Source organism: Kogia breviceps, chromosome 9, assembly GCF_026419965.1.
Source record: "Kogia breviceps isolate mKogBre1 chromosome 9, mKogBre1 haplotype 1, whole genome shotgun sequence".
In the NCBI taxonomy this organism is placed as follows: domain Eukaryota; kingdom Metazoa; phylum Chordata; class Mammalia; order Artiodactyla; family Physeteridae; genus Kogia; species Kogia breviceps.
Window position 1 is genome coordinate 6,490,164 of NC_081318.1, and position 20,876 is coordinate 6,511,039.

Here is a 20,876-nt window from a genome sequence, read left to right on the forward strand (position 1 = left end):
CTGTGTCTGTGTCTCTTCTCCTGAGGTCACCAGTCGTTGGATTAGGGCCCCTCATCCAATATGACCTCATTTTACCTTGATTACCTCTGCAAAGACCCTATTTCTAATAAAGCCACATTCCCAGCTACAGGGTGGACATGGACTTTGGGGGCACACTATTCAACTCAGTACAAGGGTCTTGGGCTAAATAAACGTATAATAGGAGGATTTCCTGGATAAAGAGAAAGAAATACATCTCACGAAGAAGGGAGTCAGAAGATTTAAGCTCTTCCCATCTCCACATCAAGCAAGAAGCATGCACCTTATGACTCAGCCAGGGCCTCAGAGACAATCGCCCTCCAGCCAGCTCCGGGCTCCTCCTGAGTTTCCACTGTGCCCTGGGGGTCTCCTCTGGGCTAATCGTCACGTGGCCCTTGCACAAGGCTGGGGCCTAATTCCCTGCCATCCTTTAGGAAGCCCATAACCTGAAAAGCTGTCAGAGAGAAGCCTTCTATCTCTGGGCCCAGTGGGTGGGAAGCCAGGAAGAACTGCTCCGTGCTCTCTATTCTGACCATTGAATTCCTATAATTGAGCTTCTTTTTAAAAACCTGAAACCCTCACACATGCAGAGAAGGAAGCAAGGAGTCAGAATAGGAGCCAAGAGCTATACATTTTCTCTGTCTGTCTGGGGCCATTATCCACTGCTTACAGACACTCATTTGGCAGCTCAGAGTAAATCAGTCACATCCACCAATCCAGGTGGATGCATTGGTTATTTAATTAACTGGATGTACAGAGTTCAGTGTCCTGGCTCTTGTATGGGGGTGTCTGCCAAATTCTCAGCAGTCTAGAAATATCCCAAAGGACTTTTCTGACTTATAAATAGAATTGTTATAACCATCTCTCCTTTGTTCACCCCAAGGCCTAGCTCTCATCAGTCTGTTTTAACAACAGTAAAAACAATAACAACAACCCCATTCCAATCCATCATTTCTGGACAGCGTTCCATGTCTTCAGAACAATTGGCAGCTCTTCACAATGAATGTGGGAGGAGTGTCCTAGCTGGCTGACATGGTCTTATGCCTGATTAACGTGCCCTTTGCCTTTACGCATCATTCTGAAAGGATTTGAGGAGCTTTTCCAGGATTTGAGGAGCTTTTCCAGGAGCTTTAACTCTACTGGACATCCCGCATTGAACGTTCGCGACCTGAGGTCGCCTGGTCGGGTAGAGTTCGCTGTTTGTTCTCCAGATCTCATGATCACCCAGTCGGTCCCTCACTATGCCCTACCATTCTCACCAGTCTCCTATTCATTTTCTACTAATTCCTACCAACTTTGAATCAACCTCACAGCAAGTCGGCCTCTCAACTCCACATCATCAGCCAGTCATCTCCCAACCTCATGTCATTGTCCCTAGCCCTCCAAGGCCAGATGCCACATGGACTTCCTTTTACTCTTACATGGAACATCTTCTTGGGACTCTAATGGATGGTGCTTTTGGATCATTTGGGCACTTGTATCTGTCACTGCACGTATATTTCCATTTCTGTGTGTCTTCCTCTGGGAACTAGAGCTGTCTAGCCTGCCTTCCCTCTATTCCTTTCTCTAACAGGGGTATCGGGCAGACTTAAGTTGCAGACAAAAGGAGCAGCCCCGGCTCTTCCAGTCCGAAAGGGATTCAATACAGAGTATAGCTGTTTATAAAATTGGTGCCAGGACGGGAAGCTCAGGCTCTAGGCTGAGTGTCCATGCCCAGCTCCCGGAGAAACGCTGAAGAACCGGCACAGGAATATTTGGCAAGCATCAGTATGTGAGCAAATATCTCAGTTCTTTACTCCGTAAACATGATAGCTTTCTGCCTTTGCATTTTCCTTTGCATTATTATCTCATAACAATTCCCGTAGTGCATCCCAACATTGCCTCAGCTGTGATATCAGGGAAGGGGGTTCTCACACTTTCAGACTCAGGCCAGGATTGGGGGAAGGACCTGGGATCACCTAGAGGACGTAGTGTTGAGGCTGTAGCAGGAAAGACATTTCTAAAGGAGATAACTAAATATATCAGAGAAATGAAGGAAATAAGAAAAAGGTTATAGAAATGAAAGACTGTGGGAACGAATCGGGGCTAGTGTTAAATATAAATTCCTTACTCTTGGAATATTCCATTATATCCATACAAAATGAAAACCTCCTCCACTGTATCCCAGATGGATGGACCTCCGACCAAGAATGGAGCATGTTCTCCTTTATTGGACAATGTCTACTGTTAGGCTAAACGTGTCTTCTTGCAAATTCCACCCATCGGTTCTATTTCTTTTCTTTTCTTTGTATGATATATAATTTTATTTTGATTAAGTGTTGTTTTAACTCCTAACAAATATTTTTATTTGTTTTTTTATTGAAGTCGAGTTGATTTACAACGCTGTGCCAGTCTCTGCTGCACAGCAAAGTGACTCAGTTATACACATACAGACGTTCTTTTCTTATATTCTTTTCCATTATGGTTTATCACAGGATATTGAATATAGTTCCCTGCATATATACAATGGGATACTACTCAGCCATAAAAAAGAACTAAATAATGCCACTTGCAGCCACACGGATACAACTAGAGATTATCATACTCAGTGAAATAAGTCAGAAAGGGAAAGCCGAATACCATATGATATCACTTATATGTGGAATCTAAAATATGGCACAAATGAACCTATCTGCAAAGCAGAAATGGACTCTCAGACATGGAGATGTGTGGGTAACAAATATTTTTAACCACATCGGCTAACGAATAGCAAGAATGGCTACATTTTATTAAAAATTAAAAGAAAAATGTTTTTGTTTTCGTTTGTTTGTTTGTTTGTTTCACTGGTTCTAGTTGTTCTTTCACCAACGCCCTGACAATGACTCAGATATATTATGCAGATGCCTTAGTCCCCTCAGCCTCTTCTTCTCCAGGCAAAACAACACCCAATACTTCAGGAACTCCTTATAGGATGTAATTTTGAGATCCTGACAACAAATGACACCACAGCCCTCACCAGTGGCCCGAAGTCACTGACCTCATTAGCCCGCAGAGCTTCAACCTTGGGTTACCCCTGTGGGGAGGAAGTGGGGGGGCCCTCAAGACTCTGAGGGCTGGATCAATAAAATCAACACAACTGGTAAGAGACCATTTGTCAGAGCAACGGTCAGAGTGCTTCTGGGTCAAACACAAACCAAAGAGATGGCATTCACAGAGCTATAGAAATAATATGACAGGAGAAAAGGGGATTTGGGCATAGATGCAAATGGGGAATCAGAGAGATGAAAGCTGACAGCATCTGTCCAGTACAGTTGGGGGCCTGGACGTTGAATCTGAGCTCTACGAGCAATCAGGTCACGCGAGAGCCGGTCCGCTTGGGTGAAACGTCCTCCAGTAACAGCCACCCGCCTTTTATCTGATTCCATGTTCATCAAGCAGTGTTTAGATTAATCATTTCACTTCCTGTTTCCCTGATACCGGGAAGGAGAATGTGCTGGTGGGAAACATGAGAATTCTGGTCACTGGAATGGGATCCCCTGCTCTGAGAATGAATACGTTGGTGTCTGGTTAATATCTTAGGCTGTCGTAAGTTGGGAAATATCAACTGTTCCCTGCTCACATCACCCACGGGTACTGTGTATCACGGACAGTTGCCTTCCTATCTATTTTCCATTCTTCCTTATTAATAGAATCCCATGTGCCCACCTAAAAATTCTTACTTCCGCTGATTCCCTTGCAGCTAAAGGTAACCATGTGCCACAGTTCTGGCCAATGCAACGTAGATGGAAGTCCCTTGGAGTGTGTTCGTTTTCTGGATAATGAAAGGAAAGCCTTACTAGGAGAAAGTGTTTTTGCCCTTTCCACTTTTATCTACTAGAACGTGGCTGTGATGTCTGGACGTACAGCAGCCATTTTATGACAACAAGGACAAAAGTCACACCCAAGGATGTCAGGGAAAGAAGATGGAGGGGCCTCTGGCTCCTTGATGACATCCACGAGCAGCTGCGTGGGCCCTGAATTGCTTTCCTCCAGAGACTGTTAGAAAAAGAAGCCGCTATCTGTTTAAGCCAAAGTTGGTTGGGCGTTCTACCGTTTACAGCAGAATATAGTCTTCATTGGTGCAGGGTCTAAGTGGAGTTTCTAAGCTGGCAAAGCAGACAAGAAGACTCTAGAATGTGGTTAATTCACGAGGTGATGCATTTATGAAGCTCCTTGGTGGTCATGCCCTGGAGACGTCTCTTGGTTTGCTTCTGATCATAAATATAACTCAAATATTTTGTGAAAATTCAGATGAAACATAAATCATAAAGAATAAAGAAAAAAAATCACTCTCAAGTCCACCACCCAGAGATAACCATTACTTTCACAGTACTGAATGTCCTCAGATATCCATTTATGTAAAACAAGTGTTGATAATACAGTTTTTACATAAAAGGGATTGCATTTTGTAGCTTGCTATTCACTTGACAGCTGTGGACATCATTCCCGTGATTTGGTTCAGAAAATCCATTCTGACTATTGTCAGATTAAATATAGATCTCTATTATTAATTTTAGCTATTTTAATATTCAAATATTGTTATTTAATTAGGTCTACTCTAATGTAGCCAACAAATCCTCAGTTGGTATCTAATTTTTGATATTCTGTAGAGGGCTGTAGTAAAAGGTCTCGGGTAAATATCTTTGGGAACTTTTCTGATTTTCTCCTAAGAAATCCCTGGAAGTGGATTGCGGGGCCTGAGGGTTTTGCAAGTGTGCCTGCGTCTCACGCATGCCCTCCGGACCCCACTGCTTCCTGCTGTGTGATCCCTGCATTCCAAGGTCATTCTGCTGACTTGTCCTTCTACATGCTTAAGCCCTCTAGTTTCAGTGGGGCCTGACATTGTTCACAGTGCTTTCATCACTGCCTTTTCCCTAATAAATGCTCCACAAGAGCTGTTCAGGACTCTGCCACATTTCTTAAGCTCTTATTATGGGCTGAATTATGACACCTCTCCCCCACAAATGAATACGCTGAAGGCCTCACCCCTAGTACCTCAGAATGTGACTGTATTTGGAGATAGAGCCTTTCAAGAGGTTATTAAGATAAAGTGAGGTCATATGGGTGGGCCCTAATCCCATATAACCGGTGTCCTTATAAGAAGAGGAAAAAAAGAAAAATTGCTAAAAAAAAAAAAAGAAGAGGAGATTAGGATCCAGACACACACACACACACACACACACACACACACACACACACACACACACACACACACACGCAGAGAGAAGGTCATGTGAGGACATGGGGAAAAGACTGCCGGCCATACGCCAAGTAGAGAAGCCTCAGAAGAAGTCAACTCTGCCAACACCTTGGTCTCGGACTTCTAGCCTCCAGAACGTAAGAAAAGAAAATTCTGTTGTATAACTAGCCAGTGTGTGGTCTTTTGTTATGGCAGTCCTAGGAAACTACCAGAGTTCAAACCTCACCTTTCTGGAACCACTCTCAGGGGAGGTTTCCTTCTTCGTAGACCCAAATTAGGCTCAACTGGGCTTCTGTTTAGACGATAGTCAGAATGGATTTTCTTAACCACATCCCTTTATTTTCCAATAAAGCGCACATTGAGTAATAACTGGATCCCACCCTCCGTGGAATTCAGCCTCTCCGTGGAAGTGGTCTCCCTGCACGGCACCCAGGACCCCACCTGTCTCCACTCTCCCCACTTAGGAGAGGCAGGCGGAAGGAGGTGAGGCTGCAGGGCGCTCAGTGGGTATAAACGCATCACTGCTTTTCTCCAGGCAGGCGAGCTGCACCCCTCCTTCCTGCCACGTTGATCGACAGTGATGACGACGATTTCAATATTCCTGTCCTCGCAGGGGAATTGAGAAGCCGGCTTCCTCTGATCTCTCACAGAGATATTGTACCGTCGCTGGCATGCAAAGTTTTCTAGTGAAACAGTGTAAGACATAAAGACTAAAAGAAGATTCCATAGCTCACGCTGACAATGTCTCATTCCTGTTAGGTTTATACTATCACTTAAACAAAATTCCATCTGCCGGATTTTCAGACAGTTTTGGATGTCAGGGTGTCTGTTCCACCTCGGCCTGGCCTCCCTGGAGACCCCTGTCCCCTGTGCGGGGCGGAACCACGCCGGGCTGGACGGGTCCCTCACCTCGTGCGTTGCGGCCATGGCCAAGCGTGGCTCCTGCACCTTTTGGTTACACGAAGACTTCAGGCCTCTGTCACAGGGGCCCCCCAAAACTGGAGGGTGTGGCTGGGCCCAGGACAGCCCTGGCAGCCCCTCCTTCCCCGAGCCAGGGTCCTCATTGCTCTGTGATGTCCAGGGTGGCCTGAGGCCTGCACCAGGCAGAAGCAGGACCCTCCGTCTCCAGGCTGGAAGACCGCCAAGGACGCTTGAGCCGAATCACATGCTGACAGGCCTTCAGGCTTTTCTACCACAATATTGGACTTGGACACGTTGGCCAAATAAAGTTGAAATTTTCTGCCAAAAAAGAGAAGATTCGGGCCCTCTTCTATTCACTTGTTATAACTCCATGGAGTGTCTCGTGGGACCAGGATATCCTAGGCCTTGGTACCAGTCTCTCTTAGTGATGGTTTTCAAAATCCATACACTCGCGGGTGACGGAAACATTGTAATTGGCAAATGGACAAAGGTCATCCCCCAATCCACCGCTTCTACAGAATCGCCCAGATGTCCCTGGCAGAACAGCTCTTTTTTGATTTCCTCCTGGATACGAGGAGAGGGAGAATTTATTTTTTTGCATATTTTCCTTTTTGAAAATTGTGGTAGACTATACAACGTGAAATTTACCATCTTAACCATTTTTAAGCGTACAGTTCAGTCGAATTAAATACATTCGTATCATTGTGTGACCATCACCACTATCCAGGCCCATAGCTCTTTGCACCTTATGAACCTGTAACTCTACCTATTAAACAATAACTCCCCGTTATCCTCTCCCCTCAGTTCCTGGCAACCACCTTTATACTTTCTGTGTTTATGATTTTGATTCCTGTACATACCACATGTAAGTGGAATCCTATAGTATTTGTCTTTTTGTGACTGGCTTATTTCACTTAGCATAATGTCCTTAAGGTTTACCTGTGTTGTAGCGTGTGACAGAATTTCCTTCCTTCTTAAGGATGAGTAATATTCACTGCACAGTAGAGATTGTCCTTTATTACTATGGCCTTGGAATGTATCTTCATATCTTACAAGATCAATCCCTCTTTGCCCTTCTGTTCTAAAATTACCTTAGTAATTTGGGAACTTTTATTCTTTCTTATAAATTTTAGAATAAGTTTGAGTTCCTAAAAAAGTACAGTTGGAATTTGATTAGGATTACGACTGTGATAATACCTGGCTGGAATTGATAATTTTATATTAATTTGTCCCATCCAAAGCATGGATTGTCCCATTTATTTATTTATTTATTTATTATATTTATTTTTGGTTACACTGGGTCTTCGCTGCTGCGTGTGGGCTTTCTCTAGTTGCGGTGAGAGGGGGCAACTCTTCTCTGAGGTGCGCAGGCTTCTCGTTGCAGTGGCTTCTCTTGTTGCAGAGCACAGGCTCTAGGTACGTGGGCTTCAGTAGTTGTGGCACACAGGCTCAGTAGTTGTGGCGTACGAGCTTAGTTGCTCCGTGGCATGTGGGATCTTCCCGGACCAGGGCTTGAACCTGTGTCTCCTGCATTGGCAGATGGATTCTTAACCACTGCGCCACCAGGGAAGTCCCTGTCCCATTTATTTAGATATTTTATTTCATTTAATAGAAGGTAAAATTTTCCTCTGTTGAGAGTGATGTATTTTTTGTCATATTTAAAGATATTTTATAGCTTTTGTTGCTATTATGAATGGTACCCTATCTTGTAATGTACTCTAGGTGGTTATTGTGGTATAGAGAAAGTGTTATTGATCTTTGTAAGTTGATCTTACATTCATCCAATAACTTTCTTTTCAGTTTTAATACTTTGTTCAGATTTCTATGTAGATTATCATATTGATCACAAATAACAACACTTGTAGCTCTTTCCTTCCAGCTCCTACACCTTTATTTCTTTTTCTTGTTTTATAACATTGGCCAGGACCTCTGGTTCTTTGTTACATAATAGCAGTGCTAACACGCATCCTTATCTTGTTGCCAATGTTAACAGGAATGTTTCTAAAGTTTCTCCATTAGGTATGATGTTTGTTGTGGAGTTTTCATAGACAGCCTTTAAAAGTTGAGGTGGTTTCATTCAAATTCTGGTTTTCCGAATTACTCTGTGACTCTGTGCCGGGAAGGGCTGTCCATCCCTGTGCCCCCAGCCCACGTGGTGTAGCCACACTTCAGCCATTGGCTCCACATTGCAACTTCATGATTTAAAGATTTCCAAGTCACATGTCAAACACATATAGGATGTCCCTAATCATGGGAAGCATCCTCCACGGCTGTCCTGTCCTCCATCACAGCTCGGCCCAGGTGGAGATGATGACACCTGCCTAGTACATAGAGACATCATCTGGGCACACCCGTGGGGCACAGTGTCTAGATGGGAGGTGACGTGGAGGGAACACCGTGAATCAGGCTGTCTGGTGTTTGAAACTGCAGCCGGCCACTTGCTAGCTATGTGACCGTGGCAAATTATTTAACCTTTCTAAGCCTCAGTTTCCTCATTTGTAAAATAGGGAAAACAAGGGTACCTACTTCCCGGGGAAGCTACTTGGTAGGTTGTTAAATAAAATAATCTCTGTCAAAAACATTTGACAGAGAGTAGTAACCGTCAGCTATTGGATTAGTAACCATGAAAGGAATATCAGTAACGCATTAAAGTATTTTCACAGGACTTTGAATGATATGCAAAAGGCTCTTGATAAAACGTTACGCAAAAGCTGTAGCTTTCACAAACTAAGTCAACATTTGTTTAAAAATGTTTTAAGATTTGTGTAAGTAGAAGACTGAAGAGAAATGTATCAAAATGCAGCATTATAGGTGATTTTTTTGCGCGTGTTTTCACATTTTTCTCCAATGAGCACACGATTACTCTTATAACCTTTAAAACATGTTTTATGGAAACAAACAACTCGGTGTGACTCAGCTGTGACAAGTCGGCCAAGAAAGCTAGTGCTGTCTTTGGCAGTCTCAGGAGAAATCCAGTGCCCGGAGCCCGAGGTAACGGCCCTGCCACGCTTGGCACTGGCCAGACCCCGTCTAGATTAGAGTTTTGTTTAGCTCCGGGCATAGGTAACCATGGCGATCTTAAATGTCATGGTGGAACAAAAATGTAAGTGTGCGAGGGCCTCAAAGTCTAGAGGAAAACAGAGCTGGAAAAGCAGACAGGGAGTGAAGGCAGATTGGGAGAAGCAGAGGCTCCCAGCCCGGGGCTGGGAGGGAGGGGAAGGGGAGGAGGAGAGGGGAGAAGAGAGGAAGACAGTGAGAGAGAGAGAGAGAGAGGGAGAGGGAAAGGGAGGAAGGCAGAGACGGGAGAGAGGAGCATCTGTTGGGGAGGGGGCAGCTGCTTGGGGCCATCTGACTTAGGGCCGCCATGGCCTTTCTCGTCCCTGGTGTCTGACCCATTCTTCCGGGCACTGCCCTTTCCTACCCCAGCTGTGAGGTTGAGTGTGGGCGCAGATGCCTTACAGATCCTGCCCACTGCCTCACGGTCCACGGATCCCGGCCCACAGATGTCCTTCCGGGGAGTTTGTAAACTGGCCCTGGGGACAGCATCACCTCCTGTCAGTCTGCGGACCGCGCGCACGTGGAGAGCTCCCGCTGGGAGGATGGACTCCCCGCAGAGGCTCAGGCACAAGGCGTGGACGTTGATCTCTGGCGGCGGGGCTGGTCCCGGGTCTGAGGGGATCTGTCCTTCTCCAAGGTCTGGTCCTTTAACCCACCTTGGCTGGGAGCGCCACCCGGATGGCTTTTCAAAGGCTGTCTCTTTTTCCTCAACCTTATTCAGGCTGGGTTTTTATCACTTGCAACCGAAAAAGTCCCGAGTAGTTCAGAACGACAGATATGAGCAGTCATGAGGAGCTGAAGTGAGAGGCTCTGTCTGTCTGTCTGTCTGTCTCTCTGTGGTTTCTCTCTCTCTGGGTCTCTCTCTGTCTCTGGGTCCCTGTCTCTCTCTGTCTCTCATTTTCTCAGCCTCAGTGTCTCACTTTGGCTCATCTTTCCAAGCCCCCTCTCCCACCTGGCCCCCACTGTCTGGAATGAGCTCCCCCCCAGGCTCCCGTCCAGCTTCTCAGCTGCCCTGCACCCCTGCCCGTGCACCTCCCCACCGCCCTCCCCTCCACCCAGGGGTCCAGCTCTGTGTGTGCTCTTGGCCCGACGTCCTCTCCCCCATTCGTCCACAACAGGCCCTCCTCCTCCCTGCCCTCCCCCGACCCTGGGGTCCCGCTCGGCGGGCTTGGGGGCTGCCGGCACGTCTCCATCAGCCAGGCTGGAAGCCCCGAGAGCTGCTCCCTTTCCTTCCTTCTCTACCTCCCATCACCGCGCTCGGTGTTTAACTTCCTGGATTGTTCTGGAATCTGCGTCTCCTTCTAACCCTCCCACCCCCCCCTGATTTGGCGTCTTCTGTCTCTGGCGTGAATACTTTGAGTGCTAAATCATCTCTCTGCCTCTACGTTTGCTCCCCTCGAACCCACCCTCCTGGCTGTCATCTTGTACAATCTACCGATCCAGCGTCCTGCCCTGTGGAAAGCACTCCCGAGGGCCCATCAGCCACAGGGAAATCTCAAGGGCCCTCGGAACCGTGGGTGGCAACTCCCGCCTTCTGCTCCCGCCACAGAGGAATTTGCCTTTCCCAGCACAGAGCACGACGATTCCCTTCTCCGGGCCTCAGCTCAAGCCGCCACCCAGCCTGAGCCCCTCTCCCCCTGCCTGGGCCGCTCTGCGCCTCAGTTAGACCCCGGTCTCTGCCAGACCCTCACCACCCCTGCCGCACCCCAGCCTCCCGGGAGGGGGTTCTCTGCAGTCCCACCAAGACTTCCAGTTACTTCCTCAGGGATTGGCGTTTCCTGCTAAGCTCGGGTGCATCCGGGCTGGCGGCCTCTGCACCCCGTCTCTGTAGTGTGGTCCAGGCACGTTAAGAAGATGAGGTCTAAGGGTAAAGAGATGGACACGGTGTTTGTGTAGGGGAAGCAGGGTGTCCAGGATGGCTTCCCGGTTCTTGGCTTACCTGGGGGGCTTGAGGATGGAGCCCTGGAGCTGGGAGCATGGAAGGGAAGAGCAGGCGGACGGGGACTGGATGGGAAGGTGGGGAGCTGGCTTGGATTCTTGTAGGACATTTAGGTAAACATGCAGATCCTGGAGCTTAGGAGAAGAATCTGGACATGGGACACACATTTGTGAATCATAGCAATAAAGGGTAGGCAGTGAGGGAGGCCTCAGGGTCCCAGTTTCCAGGGGTTGGAAAGTATGCTGTGTTGGCATAAAGGAATTTTCAGCGACCTATGTTAATATGCGGCTGAGGTTGCTAGTTGCTTTCAGCTCTCCATTCTCGCATTCTTTTTTCCAAACTGAATCCTGAAATTATTTGGGGGTAGTGATGCTCAGGTTAAAGATTCCAGCCTCCAGCCTCCCTATCTGGCCAATGAATTGTAAGTAGAACTACATGATGTCTCTGAATTCTGGGAAAGCTCCTTACGGCATGGGGCCATGCATTTCTCTCCCCTCCTCTAGCATAGTACTCAGATGTGATGGCTGGAGCTCTAGCAGTCACTTTGGAGTAGGAGGCTGAGGGCCATATCCTAGGGGTCTGTGTTGAAGAGGAAGGAGGCTGCCTCCTGGACACACACTTTCGTGGAGCTCCTACACCAGCCCAGGGTGCTTTCCACATAGAAACAAATATAGCTTCCTTCTTGCCAAAGCCACCGTTTCACTTTTCTGTTAAATTTGGCTGAACTTGGGTAGTCCGAGCACATGATTGGTCAAGCTCTAGCCTTGTACCTGTGGGCATTTCCAGTCTCGGGGAGGTTAGCAGTGAACACAGGGCTGCCTGTGGGAGCTGACAGCTAAGGTGTGCTGTGCCACCTGGTGGACACACAGCAGACAGCACGCCTTTCAAAGAAGCACAGCATTAAGCCGGGATGCTTTCCTGGGCTGTCTGGCTTTTCCCAATGGTCTGCACCCCAGGTTGCTAAATTGACCTCAACCCCAAGTCGTCTTTTAGCCAGCAACAAAGTGAGTGCTCCAGGGTCCTGAACGTCAGTGGATCTCTGAGAACTGCAGGAATTCCCGGCTGCACTGAGGTTTTTGGCCCTGGTGTGTGTTCTCAGAACTAGCGAGGCTGTTTCTACCTACCCCTGCTGGATGCTCCCCGCCCCCAAGCTGAGAACTTCTGTACTAAGTAAAGGATTCCATGTGACCTCTCCTCCTGCAGACTCTGGTCTCAGAGCAATAGTTAAAGGAGGAGAAGCGGGGCGGCGGAGATGACTCACTGCCTCTCCGAGCAGGAAATGAACACCAAGGGAGCCTAACCTGCCAGCCGCCGCCAACGAATGGCTTTGTAGCCGCTGCAGCCCCAGGCAAAGTGGGCTGGAGTGGGCAAGGTGATGACCGCTTCCTTCCGCTGACCGCGGGTGCAAAAAGCCTCAACAGCCAGCCATGTCCCAAGTAGAGTTCAAGTTGCAAAAACGAGTCTTGGAGGCTTAGAAATTCCAGAGATTTGGTGGAAAGACCCCTGGCACCCGGACACACGGGTTTACACCCAGTCTGGTCACGGACGGTGTGTAACCCGGGGCCCACTTTCTCTCTCTGGCCTCACTTGGAACAGGAGGTGGCTGGGACACCACTGGGTGGCCCTGTGTCACTAAAGCAAGACAGCGTGGGCTTTGGGGAGAAGCACAGAAACCAAGAGCAGGAAAATGGCTTCTCCAGCTTTAGCTGGGAACAGGAGTGAGATGCCTGCCGTGCGGGGAGGTCAGTGTCACCTAGGAAGTGGTGGACTTCAGCAGACTGATGTAGGTCCTTGGTTTTCCCCGGGGGGCGGGGGCTGGGGACCTGTAAGGCCGGGGTTGGGGAACGCAGCGGGGGGAGGAGAGTCAGAGGGCAGACAGAGCAGCCCCAGGGTCAAGGGCAGTGGGGCAGTGAGTATGGAGGAGCTGGAGCCGGAAGAGGGAATGAGATCTGTGGGAGAGGGGAATGAAGGGTGCCCCCAGCCCAGAAGCTGTGCCCCTCGGGCTGGAAGGAAGGAATGAGTGTCAAGCCGAGGAAACTGAGTCTCAGGTGTGTGAGTTGCACCGCATGGCGTTTATTGGCAGAGCTGGGCTGGCCCAGGCTCTCTACCTCCCGGGAGGATGCTCCGGCCTGAGGGGCCCTGGGGTTAGAGTCCTGCTTCCCTGGAATGAGAACCCAGACGACCGGGAAGGCTCTGCTTTGTAATTCTTTCTCCTTTTTATACTTGAGATGAGACAAATGAGAACATTCTCTTTTTTTTTTAAATAAATAAACTTATTTATTCATTTATTTGGGCTGCGTTGGGTCTTCGCTGCTGCATAAGGGCTTAGTTGTTCCGGGGCATGTGGGATCCTCCCGGACCAGGGCTCGAACCCGTCGAACCCGTCGAACCCGTCGAACCCGTCGAACCCGTGTCCCCTGCATTGGCAGGTGGATTCTTAACCACTGCGCCACCAGGGAAGCCCGAGAGCGTTCTTAAAGAAACCCTACACCTGTTGGCTCTGCTCTGAGACAGGGGTTCCTCTGCGTGGGCCAGGAGGTCCTCCCCACCCCCACCCCCGCCCCTCCTTCCCAGAGAAGCTCTCCCTCCCTGCCCCGGGGCTGCCTTAATCTGTGCCCCATTCTTGGAAGGCCTCTCAAAGCAACAGGTTCTCGTTTCCCTAAATCTTCTGGCTTCATCCTCTGTCTTTATGTAAAACAATCTAGTCCTCCCTCCCTTTTTCCTATTTGCATCTCCACCTGGTAGAGGAGGGGCCACTGACAAAAAGACAATCTGCTTTGCATGGGGAGGAAATGTGGGAGGGGGGCCTGTTGTTCTCTCCTCTTCTCTCGATTGTCCGAGAAGTTGCCTGCTGGGGCCGTGTCTCTTCTCACTCACAGCTTCTCCTCCTTCTCCTGCCGCTGCCCGGCCAGCAGCTTTGCCGAGCCTGGCGTGGGGGAGGCCGCCAGCAACGCTTCCAGCAGAGCTGGGACTTCGGGCCCATCCCGGGGGAGAATGCACAGGACCAATGCCCGCATCCCGGGGCCCAAGCCTTGGGCAGGTACGGATCCGATGGGCGAAGGCGTGGAGAACAAGGTCTCCCTCTTCGGTGCGTCTTCTCCCCTCAACCAAACACACGTAGAGACGTGCCAGGCGGCCCCTGGGAGCAGATCCCACCATAGATTTTTGATCATGTTCGGGTATTAAACACCCTGTCAAGTTGATTGAAAACTCTCACCTGACATCCAATTCAGTTTCCCCCCCAATTCTGCTGGATCGCAGGTCCATGGGTCCTGGCCTGGGAATGGGCAGGGTCTGCTTCATGGTTGGGCCTCTGGGGGGGCCCGGGGATGCCCAAGGCAGTACATGAAATTTCAGGCCCTCCAATCCCCGGGGGGACTCTTGTGTTTTCAGCTTTGGCCTTTACAAAAGATTTGTGGACGCGGAAAAAGCCCCATTCAGTAATCAGTTGCCTTCTTCTCAACCTTCTTTCTAATTAGCTACCCTAAGGGTGAGAATTCAGGCATCTGCTCAGGCTTACGGTCAAGTCTAAATCTGTCCAAATTCTTTTTGGCTATAAATTGTTCCTGCAGTGACCTGACCTGCCAGTCCAGAGCCTCCTGCTGGGCCACGACACTCAGCTCCGAGGGCCAGCGGCCAGGACATTTGGGTTTAACTCTCACGCTGACACTTCTTCCCTCCTGTTGACATGGATCACAGCCAGGAATTCCAGTGTGGAATCCGAGTTCTTTGTGGCTTGGGGCAGAAAATACTCCTAATTCTAGATCCCGTAGGAAAACGTAAGAAGTGATGACGAGCAAAAAGACCCCGATCTTTCCTTCCTTTTTCTCTCTGTGCCGCGTCTCTTCCTCTCTTCTTTTTTTAAAAATATGACAGCTTTATTAAAATATAATGCACATACATACAATCCACCCATTTAAAGCGTGCAATTCAGTGGTTTTTACTATTTTCACAGAGTTGCGTAACCATTACCACATTGAGTTTTAGAACACTTTTTCGCATCTCCAAAAAGAAACCGTACACCCATTAGCAATCACTCCAAATCTCTCCCCAACACTCTCCAGCCCTAGGCAATCATTAATCTACAGAAATAGTAAGATGGCTGCAGCATTTTACATGTCCACCAGCAATGTATGACGGTTCCCATTTCCCTACATATGCTCACCGACATGCGTTACTCTGTCTTGTTGATTTTAGCATCCTAGTGAACGTGAAATCCTATCTCTTTGTGGTTTTGATTTGCATTTCTCTCATGGCTAATGGTGTTGAGCATCTCTTAATATGCACATTGGCCATCTGACATCTTAGGAGAAATGTCTATTCAATACTTTGCCCAGTTTTAATTATTTGTCTTTTTTTATTGATCAAGTGTGTGTGTGTGGGGGGGGGCGCGCACGTGTGTTACACATACAGATTCTGGACACTAGACCCTTGTCAGGTATATGATTTGTAAATATTTGCTCCCATTCTGTAGGTTGTCTTCTTATTTTTCTTCCTTCCTTTCTTTTTTTTTAAAAAAATAAATTTATTTATTTACTTTGGGCTGCGTCGGGTCTTCGTTGCTGAGCGCGGGCTTTCTCTAGTTGCGGCGAGCGGGGGTTACTCTTCGCTGCGGTGCGTGGGCTTCTCATTGCAGTGGTTTCTCTTGTCGCGGAGCATGGGCTCTAGGCGCACGGGCTTCAGTAGTTGTGGCACGCGGGCTCAGGAGTTGTGGCTCGTGGGGTCTAGAGCGCAGGCTCAGTAGCTGTGGCACACGAGCTTAGTTGCTCCGTGGTATGTGGGATCTTCCTGGACCGCAGATCAAAACTGTGTCCTCTGCATTGGCAGGCAGATTCTTTTTTTTTTTTTTTGCGGTACGTGGGCCTCTCACTGCTGTGGCCTCTCCCGTCGCGGAGCACAGGCTCTGGACGCACAGGGCCAGCGGCCACGGCCCACGGGCCCAGCCGCTCCGCGGCATGTGGGACCCTCCCGGACCGGGGCACGAACCCACGTCCCCCGCATCGGCAGGTGGACTCCCAACCACTGTGCCACTAGGGAAGCCCCCCTGAACCCTCTCTTAAACCTTCTCTCTGTTGGCATCACACTCAGATGCTAGGCTCCACTGGCTGCTGGCTGACTGCTCTATTGTTTTCACCCATGCCTGGGGTATACAGTGCCTCACCATCTGATCCAGTTAAATTTGGGTCTCTTTATGGAGTAGACTTTTGAGCCCAGCCTTTGAGGTTTGTTCTAAATTCTGGAGGAGTCTTAGCTGTCTCCCTCTTTCTTTTTTTTTTCCTCTGACAAACTGGTTCTATGCTAGAACTTCCCCAACATTTTGTTCTAAATAAAGTCAGCTTGCCTTTCTTTCTTTTCTTTCGTCCTTCCTTCCTTCCTTTCTTCCTTTCTTCCTTCCTTTCTTTCTTTCTTTCTTTCTTTCTTTCTTTCTTTCTTTCTTTCTTTCTTTCTTCTCTCCTTCTTTCTTTCTCTTTCTCTTTCTTCCTCTCTCTCCTTTTCTTTCTTTCCCTCCCTTTTCTCTCCCTCTCTCCCTTTCTTCCTTCCTTTCTCTTCTTTCTTCCTTTCTTTCACATTTTCACATCATAGCTCTCTATTCTTTTTTATTTTAGTTTTTTTTTAACGTCTTTATTAGAGTATAATTGTTTTACAATGGTGTGTTAGTTTCTGCTTTATGACAAAGTGAAGCAGTTATACATATACATATGTCCCCATATCTCTTCCCTCTTGCGTCTCCCTCCCACCCTCCCTATCCCACCCCTCTAGGTGGTCACAAAGCACCGAGCTGATCTCCCTGTGCTATGCGGCTGCCTCCCACTAGCTATGTTTTACATTTGGTAGTGTATATATGTCCATGCCACTCTCTCACTTTGTCACAGCTTACCCTTCCCCCTCCCTGTATCCTCAAGTCCATTCTCTAGTAGGTCTGTGTCTTTATTCCCGTCTTGCCCCTAGGTTCTTCATGACCTCTTTTTTTCCCCCTTAGATTCCATATATATGTGTTAGCATACAGTATTTGTTTTTCTCTTTCTGACTTACTTCACTCTCTATGACAGACTCTAGGTCCATCGACCTCACTACAAATAACTCAATTTCATTTCTTTTTATGGCTGAGTAATATTCCATTGTATATATGTGCCACATCTTCTTTATCCATTCATCTGTTGATGGACACTTCCATGTCCCGGCTATCGTAAATAGCGCTGCAATGAACATTGTGGTACATGACTCTTTTTGAATTATGGTTTTCTCAGGGTATATGCCCAGTAGTGGGATTGCTGGGTCATATGGTAGTTCTATTTGTAGTTTTTTAAGGAACCTCCATACTGTTCTCCATAGCGGCTGTATCAATTTACATTCCCACCAGCAGTGCAAGAGGGTTCCCTTTTCTCCACACCCTCTCCAGCATTTATTGTTTCTAGATTTTTTGATGATGGCCATTCTGACTGGTGTTGAGACGATATCTCATTGTAGTTTTGATGTGCATTTCTCTAATGATTAATGATGTTGAGCATTCTTTCATGTGTTTGTTGGCCATCTGTATATCCTCTTTGGAGAAATGTCTATTTAGGTCTTCTGCCCATTTTTGGATTGGGTTGTTTGTTTTTTTGTTATTGAGCTGCATGAGCTGCTTGTAAATTTTGGAGATTAATCCTTTGTCAGTTGCTTCATTTGCAACTATTTTCTCCCATTCTGAGGGTTGTCTTTTGGTCTTGTTTATGGTTTCCTTTGCTGTGCAAAAGCTTTTAAGTTTCATTAGGTCCCATTTGTTTATTTTTGTTTTGATTTCCATTTCTCTAGGAGGTGGGTCAAAAAGGATCTTGCTGTGATTTATGTCATAGAGTGTTCTGCCTAGGTTTTCCTCTAAGAGTTTGATAGTTTCTGGCCTTACATTTAGGCCTTTAATCCATTTTGCATAGCTCTCTATTCTTATGGCCTTCTCTTTCCATGGCACAATTTGAACCACTGCTTCAGAGCTGGGGGCAGAGGCAGTGGCTTCCTTCTCTGAGTGACGCCTCTGCTTTACAGAGTGGAGCTTTGGGAGGAAGCAATAGCTCTGCTCTTCTCACCTTTTGCTGCTCCCGGCATGAAATCTCTGACCTACAAGCAAACTGAGGCAAGAGGAATTGAGGTCCCAGAGACTTTAAATGCTTAAAAAATACAATTAGGGCTTCCCTGGTGGTGCAGTGGTTGAGAGTCTGCCTGCCGATGCAGGGGACGCGGGTTCGTGCCCCGGTCCGGGAGGATCCCACGTGCCGCGGAGTGGCTGGGCCCGTGAGCCATGGCCGCTGAGCCTGCGCGTCCGGAGCCTGTGCTCCACAACGGGAGAGGCCACAGCAGTGAGAGAGGCCCGCGTATCGCAAAAAACCCCCAAAAAATCAAACAAAAAAAATTAAATATATTTTTTACCAGTTATGAGTGTTTTGCTCGGGAGGAGATTTGCAGAGCTCTTCATACCACCATTTTGAAAGTGGATCTCTTCTTTTTCTTCCTTCCTTCCCTTCTTCTTTTCTTTCTTCCTTCCTTCCGTCCCTCCCTCCCTCCTTTCTTTCTTTCTTGAGTTTTGTTTTGTTAACTTATGAGTTAATTATAGACTATCCCAGATGTTAGAGATGATGTTCAGATGTGAGATGCTATTAATAAGTATACCAGCTAATGTTGGAGACACTCCTCTTAACTCAAGGAAACTATGATCAGAAGTTAAAACAAGTTTTGGTTTTTTTGTTTGTTTGTTTTTAAGCACAGTGCACAGCTTCCTCAAGAAGATTGAAGGTTAAAAGTAAAAAGTTTCAAAGCAAATAGGTTTCCTGGCTCCTCTTTACAAGAAGTTATTTTCTACTGAACTGTAACCCTTTGTGTTTAAGAAGATTGGATTTTTTCCCCCAATGCTAAAAGATTTGTTATCTTCCTTTTCCTTTTACAGACATTCATCATCTTTTGTCTTTTAGTAGTTTCAAAGCTTTGAAACAATGTTTAGATAATCTCAAAAATTAAAAAACAATGGCTAGGATAAAAACTGTTGATGTTTTAAACATTGGATCAGTTGTTATAAAAGTGCTTTGTCCAAATCCTATAACAAACTTGTCTTAAGGGTGTTAAGATGAAAGGTTTAAGATTTACCTCCTTAAACCTTGAAACATGTTTGGTTAATTGGAATAATGCTTTTTTTTTTTTTTTTTTTTTTGCGGTATGTGGGCCTCTCAGTGTTGTGGCTTCTCCCATTGCGGAGCACAGGCTCCAGACGCGCAGGCTCAGTGGCCATGGCTCACGGGCCCAGCCGCTGGGCGGCATGTGGGATCTTCCCGAACCAGGATATGAACCCGTGTCCCCTGCATCGGCAGGCAGACTCTCAACCACTGCACCACCAGGGAAGCCCTGGAATAATGCTTTTAAACTACAATTATGAATTGTATTTTTTTCTTCCAGTTTTATTGAGATATAACTGACATAAAGTACTGTGTAAGTTTAAGGTTTGAAGCATGATTCATGATAAGTTTAGTGAACATCTATCATCTCATATAGATACAAAATTAAAGAAATTAAAAATTTTTTTCTTGTGATGAGAACTTAGAATTTTCCCTCCTAGCAAATTTCATGTATAATGTAGAGCAGTGTTAATTATGTTTTTATCACGTTGTACATTACATCCCTAGTACTTATTGATCTTATAAATTTGCACCTTGTGACGGCCTTCACACAATCTCCCTTTTTCTCATCCCCTGCCCCTGGTAACCACAAATCTGATCTGTTTTTCTGTTTGTCATTTGTTTGTTTTTGAAGTGTAATTGACCTACAACGTTATGTTAGTTTCTGTTACATAACAGCAGTTTGATGCTTCTACACATTTCAAACCGATCACCACCATAAGTCTAGTTATGGTGATATGTCACCCTACAAAGATATCACATAGTTATTAACTGTATTCCCCATAGGGTGCATTTCTTACCCATGACTCATTTATTTTGCAAATGGAAGTTTGTACCTCTTAATCTCCCCCACTTATTTCTTTCTTCCGCCTACTGCCCTCCCCTCTGGCAAACACCTGTTTGTTCTCTGTACCTATAACTCTGTTTTGTTATGTTTGTGCATTTGTTTTTTTAGATTCCACATATAAATAAAATCATACAGCAAAAAAAAAAAAAAAAAATTACCTCCTTACTGCTGGAAAAATGAAAGGTACTCAGACAGTTTTCTGGAATATTAAGCACAATGTGAAACTTTGCTTAATTCACATTCCTTGGCACCGGGGAACCCGGAATGAACCTGCCCCACTGGAGTCCTGGCGTAGGGGGTAGTCACGCAGGAGCAACAGCAAAGGTAAGCAAGCTCGCACAGATTGTTAATCGGGGCTGGCCCCAATCTCTTTAGGGGAGACTAGAGCAGAGAGTGGAGGGCTGTTCTGTGAGTCTCCTCTCACCCCCGAACTGTCTCGGATTTTCCCACCAGCTGGATGCAGGTGTGGAAGGGAGGAGAGAATGATGACAGGTGTGCTGGTCTGCTGTCCACCCCCTCCCACCCCAATTTCCATAGACGATCAGGTAGAACAGGAGTGGGCAGCGTTGGGCCATCTCCCCGGTGGAAATGGCACTAGCCCTTGTTCCGAGGCATGGGGGAAGGGAAGGGAGAACCCACCACACCCATGGGCTTATTTTTTCCCGTGTCTCCTTGCAAACAGAACAGAAGGTTGGGGAAGGTGGCGGCCCAGGAGGAAGCAGGCTTCTCCTCTAA